General features: G+C 57.7%; 1 protein-coding gene across 1 annotated transcript in view; it reads left to right on the top strand.

The window, feature by feature from the left end:
* The first annotated feature begins 6,248 nt into the window (after positions 1 to 6,248).
* Positions 6,249 to 8,179, top strand: part of LOC144828307 (GTPase IMAP family member 9-like) — a 51,273-nt gene continuing 49,342 nt past the window's right edge. Inside the window, exon 1 of the mRNA XM_078686390.1 lies at positions 6,249 to 6,402. The gene's annotated coding sequence lies outside the window, so the exon portion shown is untranslated. The remainder of the gene's footprint in view (positions 6,403 to 8,179) is intronic.

The raw sequence follows: 8,179 nt of genomic DNA, 5'->3' as shown, positions 1-8,179 counted from the left end.
TTGGTCACAGCTAACAGCACACTTCCCACATCTATTTCTGCACATGATGTGTGCTCCTCTTGTGCCCCCCCCCATGCACTATTTAGCAGCCGGGTGTGGCTCAACCTCGCAATTCACACTTCAAAGGGCAAGGTAGATTCACTGGAAAGGTTGGGTGTAGATTAACTCCCTGCACAGAAGGTCAGGGGCAGGGCAACCCTCCTCCTCACACCTGCCTTACACTCATGTGACTCAAAGTGAATAAATTAGGAAATGAAGAGTCACTCTGCATATTAACAACCATGGAACTGTTTACCCTGCATGTCAAGTCCCTCAGGCAGATCCTACCCTGAAACTCTGCCACAGACACAAACCATAAGTCAGCAGAAATGTATGATAATAAATAGACTAGCCCAAAGTTGAGTGCACACTGCAGGAAAACCATGGAGCAAACCACGTAGCATCTGTACATGGCATGGAAGAGGAGGAACATATCACACTACCCTTAGCCCATCAAATCAGACATGGGTGGCCCAGTGATTGAAATTAAAATAAAGTAACATCTGCGCAATATCTCTGGGATATAGCAATGCAAGCTATGCATTGGCACATGAATGATAGGATGTGTCAGAAGCCATACAGTGACCAGTCACACATCTGTGTCAACCACCTTGACATGTGTATGCCACCAGCACAACACACATGGCTCATTGTCACGCTCCCTGACTGTCAAACCCGAGTAGGACCTTCACACATAGCTCTCATCTACCCATCTCACACCAGCAACACTCAACACCTGTGAGAACACATATCAAGGTGCACATGAGGTTTTGTGTGTTTCCTGACAACCAATCACACACCCTGGTGTGTACCTACAAATATCAGACAGCCACTCAGGGATGTCTGAACCAATGCTGATCAAAAACTTATAAACAAACACAAATTTCACAAATAATATCCAAAGAAGTCCAACTAGCTCAGCCATGTGCAGACAGACAATCACACACCCTGGTGTATTTCTACAAATGTCAGACACCCACTCAGGGAGTGTCTGAACCAATGCTGAACAAAAAGCAATAGACAAACCAGCTCAGTCATGTGCAGGCAAACAGTGGATAGGCAATGTGACAGTAGACAGAACAGGAATACACAACAATTTCAGTCTGGACAAATGCACAGACACCATACCCCAACCCAACCAAACATTGCATTATCAAATTACAATCATAAACACCAACTGTGATCAATGGGACAAATCGGCTAACACAGACATAGACACCACACCAGTCATCAAGTGAGCGTGGTGTCAATGTCAACCACAAGCAAGCACATGCACAATTCTGCTGTTCTGCACTGTGTTGTTACAGGGAAAAAAGAATGTGGGGCATTCCTGCCGTTGTCCCTGTGCTGGCGCCATTCTGGCTGCCTGGCACCAATGCAGGCACCCATGCCTGTGTTGCATGCAGGAAGGGGCCCCTTCCTGACCAAAGACAATAACAGAGAGGCAATCCCTCTTTCTATGCATTCCGAAGAATGCAGCACACATGGAAAGAGGAAGCAACAAGGACAAAATAAAGATATTGATTCTCACTAGCCCTCATCTGGGAAGGAGTATCTTTTTGGCTCATTCCCAGTTGACCAGTTCTGGTAAATGTGGGAATGCATCAAAAATCATGGCTTTGCGTGGGAACACTCACTCAAATGCCCGTTTAGCAACTCCCAGGTGCAGAGTAACTCAACACCGAGATTACAGCTCCAGCTTTATGAAGCCCTCAGGGTCACTCAAAGTGGCCTTGCGTGGCTTCATAATTCGAATTTCCGAGTTGCATCGGTTTTGCACCGTGTGGGGTGAAAAGAGGTGCAACTGGGCTCATAAGTATAAAAATGTGTGCACTTTGTTGCTGTAAGGCTGCTATAACTCGGAGGATGTCTTTTCACACGAGGAGCATTCACTTGCAAACCATCTTTGGATAATGTTGTTTGTTAGAAAATAAAGATACAAGTAAAGACGCTTGTGCTCGTGAGGACGGCCTTTATACCTTATCCAGGATACCTTGCACGTGGTTCCTTGTAGTGCCTGAGAGACCCTAGAACAGCTCCACCTCCTCACTGAGATGCTCTTCACGACTGTGTGTCGATCCATGAAATGTACTCCAGGGTCCCGGAGAGAACCTCCCGCTGCAGGAAGCACGGGCCGGCTCTGGTGAGCAGCAGGGTGGGGGTGAAGCCTTTCTAAGGCAAAATCAGGGTGATGATCTGCATGTGAGGTGAGTTATTCCAGGCAGACGCGCGCGCACGCGCTCACACAGACTCACACTGGCACCCAGCACAGGTACCTCCCAGCGACCCCCACAGACTCACCGTGTGCTCACTGTGTGCACACCGTGTGCTCACCGTGTGCTCCCCCTGCTCCCTGCGCAGTGCTCGCGACCACCACAGACTCACCGTGTGCTCGCCCTCCTCCCTGCGCAGTGCTCGCGACCACCACAGACTCACCGTGTGCTCGCCCTGCTCCCTGTGCAGCGCCAGGGCCTTCCAGCCAGCATCGCGCTGCTCAAACCCCTCATACATATATATGCAACACGTCAGAAGAGACAGTCAAAGGTACACACCACGGGGCTAATTTACAAGGCCCTTGCGCCACTTTTACGTCATTTTTCCTATGTTACAAATGACGCAAAAGTGGCGCAAGGATCTTGTAAATAAGCCCCCACATACATGCAGGAACCTCTGGGAGACTCGTGCACACACGGCAAAGAGGGAGTGAAACAAGGAAGCTCTGATCTGGCAGTGAGTGTCCCTGCGCGAGGGTGAAAGGTGCCACCTCTAGAGCCGCCCCTCTCCCTCCCAGGACAGGCCAGAGCTCCCTGTGACGGGTCCTGGTTATGAGGATCCTGCAGGGTGTAAAGTGCAGGGAGGGAGCAGTGCTCTCAGTGCCGCCCCTCTCCCTCCAAGGACAGGCAAGAGCTCCCTGTGCCTGGTCCTGGTTATGAGGATTCCTCGAGGGTGTAAAGTGCAGGGAGTGAGCAGTGCTCTCAGTGCCCGCCCCTCTCCCTCCCAGGACAGGCTGTGACGGGTCCTGGTTATGAGGATTCCTCGAGGGTGTAAAGTGCAGGGAGGGAGCAGTGCTCTCAGTGCCCGCCCCTCTCCCTCCCAGGACAGGCTGTGACAGGTCCTGGTTATGAGGATTCCTCGAGGGTGAAAAGTGCAGGGAGGGAGCAGTGCTCTCAGTGCCGCCCCTCTCCCTCCAAGGACAGGCAAGAGCTCCCTGTGCCTGGTCCTGGTTATGAGGATTCCTCGAGGGTGTAAAGTGCAGGGAGTGAGCAGTGCTCTCAGTGCCCGCCCCTCTCCCTCCCAGGACAGGCTGTGACAGGTCCTGGTTATGAGGATTCCTCGAGGGTGAAAAGTGCAGGGAGGGAGCAGTGCTCTCAGTGCCCGCCCCTCTCCCTCCCAGGACAGGCTGTGACGGGTCCTGGTTATGAGGATTCCTCGAGGGTGTAAAGTGCAGGGAGGGAGCAGTGCTCTCAGTGCCGCCCCTCTCGCTCCCAGGACAGGCTGTGACGGGTCCTGGTTATGAGGATTCCTGAAGGGTGCAAAGTGCAGGGAGTGAGCAGTGCTCTCAGTGCCGGCCCTCTCCCTCCCAGGACAGGCTGTGACGGGTCCTGGTTATGAGGATTCCTCGAGGGTGTAAAGTGCCGGGAGGGAGCCGTGCTCTCAGTGCCGCCCCTCTCCCTCCCAGGACAGGCTGTGACGGGTCCTGGTTATGAGGATTCCTCGAGGGTGTAAAGTGCAGAGAGGGAGCAGTGCTTTCAGTGCCCTCCCCTCTCCCTCCCAGGACAGCCTGTGACGGGTCCTGGTTATGAGGATTCCTCGAGGGTGTAAAGTGCAGGGAGGGAGCAGTGCTCTCAGTGTCCACCCCTCTCCCTCCCAGGACAGGCTGTGACGGGTCCTGGTTATGGGGATTCCTCGAGGGTGTAAAGTGCAGGGAGTGAGCAGTGCTCTCAGTGTCCACCCCTCTCCCTCCCAGGACAGGCTGTGACGGGTCCTGGTTATGGGGATTCCTCGAGGGTGTAAAGTGCAGGGAGGGAGCAGTGCTTTCAGTGCCCTCCCCTCTCCCTCCCAGGACAGCCTGTGACGGGTCCTGGTTATGAGGGTTCCTGAAGGGTGCAAAGTGCAGGGAGTGAGCAGTGCTCTCAGTGCCGGCCCTCTCCCTCCCAGGACAGGCTGTGACGGGTCCTGGTTATGAGGATTCCTCGAGGGTGTAAAGTGCCGGGAGGGAGCCGTGCTCTCAGTGCCGCCCCTCTCCCTCCCAGGACAGGCTGTGACGGGTCCTGGTTATGAGGATTCCTCGAGGGTGTAAAGTGCAGAGAGGGAGCAGTGCTTTCAGTGCCCTCCCCTCTCCCTCCCAGGACAGCCTGTGACGGGTCCTGGTTATGAGGATTCCTCGAGGGTGTAAAGTGCAGGGAGGGAGCAGTGCTCTCAGTGTCCACCCCTCTCCCTCCCAGGACAGGCTGTGACGGGTCCTGGTTATGGGGATTCCTCGAGGGTGTAAAGTGCAGGGAGTGAGCAGTGCTCTCAGTGTCCACCCCTCTCCCTCCCAGGACAGGCTGTGACGGGTCCTGGTTATGGGGATTCCTCGAGGGTGTAAAGTGCAGGGAGGGAGCAGTGCTTTCAGTGCCCTCCCCTCTCCCTCCCAGGACAGCCTGTGACGGGTCCTGGTTATGAGGGTTCCTCGAGGGTGTAAAGTGCAGGGTGGGAGCAGTGCTCTCAGTGTCCACCCCTCTACCTCCCAGGACAGTCTATGACGGGTCCTGGTTATGAGGATTCCTCGAGGATGCAAAGTGCAGGGAATGAGCAGTGCTCTCAGTGCCGCCCCTCTCCCTCCCAGGACAGGCTGTGAGGGGTCCTGGTTATGAGGATTCCTTGAGGGTGTAAAGTGCAGGGAATGAACAGTGCTCTCAGTGCCGCCCCTCTCCCTCCCAGGACAGTCTATGACGGGTCCTGGTTATGAGGATTCCTCGAGGATGCAAAGTGCAGGGAGGGGGCAGTGCTCTCAGTGCCGCCCCTCTCCCTCCCAGGACAGGCTGTGACGGGTCCTGGTTATGAGGATTCCTCGAGGGTGTAAAGTGCAGGGAGGGAGCAGTGCTCTCAGTGCCGCCCCTCTCCCTCCCAGGGCTCCCTGTGACAGGTCCTGGTTATGAGTATTCCTCGAGGGTGTAAAGTGCAGGGAGGGAGCAGTGCTCTCAATGTCCTCTCCTCTCCCTCCCAGGACAGGCTGTGACGGGTCCTAGTTATGAGGATTCCTCGAAGGTGTAAAGTGCAGGGAGGGAGCAGTGCTCTCAGTGCCCGTCCCTCTCCCTCCCAGGACAGGCTGTGACCGGTCCTGGTTATGAGGATTCCTCGAGGGTGTAAAGTGCAGGGTGGGAGCAGTGCTCTCAGTGTCCACCCCTCTACCTCCCAGGACAGTCTATGACGGGTCCTGGTTATGAGGATTCCTCGAGGATGCAAAGTGCAGGGAATGAGCAGTGCTCTCAGTGCCGCCCCTCTCCCTCCCAGGACAGGCTGTGACGGGTCCTGGTTGTGAGGATTCCTCGAGGGTGTAAAGTGCAGGGTGGGAGCAGTGCTCTCAGTGTCCACCCCTCTACCTCCCAGGACAGTCTATGACGGGTCCTGGTTATGAGGATTCCTCGAGGATGCAAAGTGCAGGGAATGAGCAGTGCTCTCAGTGCCGCTCCTCTCTCTCCCAGGACAGGCTGTGACGGGTCCTGGTTATGAGGATTCTTCGAGGGTGTAAAGTGCAGGGAGGGAGCAGTGCTCTCTGTGCCGCCCCTCTCCCTCCCAGGACAGGCTGTGACGGGTCCTGGTTATGAGGATTCCTCGAGGGTGAAAAGTGCAGGGAGGGAGCAGTGCTCTCAGTGCCCGCCCCTCTCCCTCTCAGGACAGGCTGTGACGGGTCCTGGTTATGAGGATTCCTGAAGGGTGCAAAGTGCAGGGAATGAGCAGTGCTCTCAGTGCCGCTCCTCTCTCTCCCAGGACAGGCTGTGACGGGTCCTGGTTATGAGGATTCTTCGAGGGTGTAAAGTGCAGGGAGGGAGCAGTGCTCTCTGTGCCGCCCCTCTCCCTTCCAGGACAGGCTGTGACGGGTCCTGGTTATTAGGATTCCTGAAGGGTGCAAATTGCAGGGAGGGAGCAGTGCTCTCTGTGCCGCCCCTCTCCCTCCCAGGACAGGCTGTGACGGGTCCTGGTTATGAGGATTCCTCGAGGGTGTAAAGTGCAGGGAGTGAGCAGTGCTCCCAGTGCCCGCCCTGTGGGCGGGGCTCACTGCGGGGGTGTTTCTGAGTCAAACCGGCGCAAGTAAAGCCACAGCCATCCGAGAGCGGAGCCGAGGCAGAGGCGAGGACAGGCCCCCCGCACCCCTGGCGCGTGAGTACCCTTCGCACCCTTCTTCTTGCATCCAGCTGCGGGGGGTCGAGGCAGGTTACTGACATTTGAAGCCGCACGAGTCTTTACCCTGCACAGGTCTGCCTTCACTCGTACATTCTGGCTTCTAGTCCATGGGGCGCTCCGTGCAGGCTCTGCCTTTCACCATCCATGGGGCGCTCCGTGCGGGCTCTGCCTTTCAGCCTCCATGGGGCGCTCCGTGCGGGCTCTGCCTTTCAGCATGGGGCGCTCCGTGCGGACTCTGCCTTTCAGCCTCCATGGGGCTCTGCCTTTCAGCCTCCATGGGGCGCTCCGTGCGGGCTCTGCCTTTCAGCATCCTTGGGGCGCTCCGTGCGGGCTCTGCCTTTCAGCCTCCATGGGGCGCTCCGTGCGCGCTCTGCCTTTCACCATCCATGGTGGGGCGCTCCGTGCGGGCTCTGCCTTTCAGCAGCCTTCATGGAGCGCTCCGTGCGGGCTCTGCCTTTCATCCTCCATGGGGCGCTCCGTGCGGGCTCTGTCTTTCATCCTCCATGGGGCGCTCCTGCGGGCTCTGCCTTTCACCATCCATGGAGCGCTCCGTGCGGGCTCTGCCTTTCAGCATCCATGGGGCGCTCCTGCGGGGTCTGCCTTTCAGCCTCCATGGGGCGCTCCTGCGGGGTCTGCCTTTCAGCCTCCATGGTGCGCTTCGTGCGGGCTCTGCCTTTCAGCCTGCATTGGGCGCTCCGTGCGGGCTTTGCCTTTCAGCCTCCATTGGGCGCTCCGTGCGGGCTCTGCCTTTCATCATCCGTGGGGCGCTCCCTGCGGGCTCTGCCTTTCAGCCTCCATGGGGCGCTCGGTGCTGGCTCTGCCTTTCAGCCCCCATGGGGCGCTCCGTGCGGGCTCTGCCTTTCAGCCTCCATGGGGCGCTCCGTGCGAGCTCTGCCTTTCAGCCTCCATGGGGCGCTCCGTGCGAGCTCTGCCTTTCAGCATCCTTTCAGCCTCCATGGGGCGCTCCGTGCGGGCTCTGCCTTTCAGCCCCCATGGGGCGCTCCGTGCGGGCTCTGCCTTTCAGCCTCCATGGGGCGCTCCGTGCGGCGTCTGCCTTTCAGCCTCCATGGGGCACTCCGTGCGGGCTCTGCCTTTCAGCCTCCATGGGGCGCTCCGTGCGAGCTCTGCCTTTCAGCATCCTTTCAGCCTCCATGGGGCGCTCCGTGCTGGCTCTGCCTTTCAGCCCCCACGGGGCGCTCCGTGCGGGCTCTGCCTTTCAGCCCCCACGGGGCGCTCCGTGCGGGCTCTGCCTTTCAGCCTCCATGGGGCGCTCTGTGCGGGGTCTGCCTTTCAGCCTCCATGGGGCGCTTCGTGCGGGCTCTGCCTTTCAGCCTCCATGGTGCGCTTCGTGCGGGCTCTGCCTTTCAGCCCCCATGGGGCGCTCCGTGCGGGCTCTGCCTTTCAGCATCCATGGCGCGCTCCGTGCGGGCTCTGCCTTTCAGCCCCCATGGGGCGCTCCGTGCGGACTCTGCCTTTCAGCATCCGTGGGGCGCTCCGTGCGGGCTCTGCCTTTCAGCAGCCCCTGCTGAGGTGTGACTCTTTCGTGTACAGGGAAATAGACGCCGTGATGCAAAATACATAACGCATTCCTTCCTTTCAGAGCGCTCTCTAGTTTGTTTCAGCATTTCAAGGGTTGGAGAGAGTTTGTAAAATGTGCCCAAAGTTCACGCTACGGCTTTTGAGGGGAGTGCAGCCATCAAAAACTAAGTAATCATGCGGCAGTTCCCAGTGGGAGCTCCCCTCTGCCAGGCTT

The sequence above is a fragment of the Lissotriton helveticus genome, chromosome 4_1 (assembly GCF_964261635.1).
Source record: "Lissotriton helveticus chromosome 4_1, aLisHel1.1, whole genome shotgun sequence".
Taxonomy (NCBI): Eukaryota; Metazoa; Chordata; class Amphibia; order Caudata; family Salamandridae; genus Lissotriton; species Lissotriton helveticus.
Note: the sequence above shows the minus strand (reverse complement) of the source record. Positions and strands in the feature narration are given on the sequence as shown.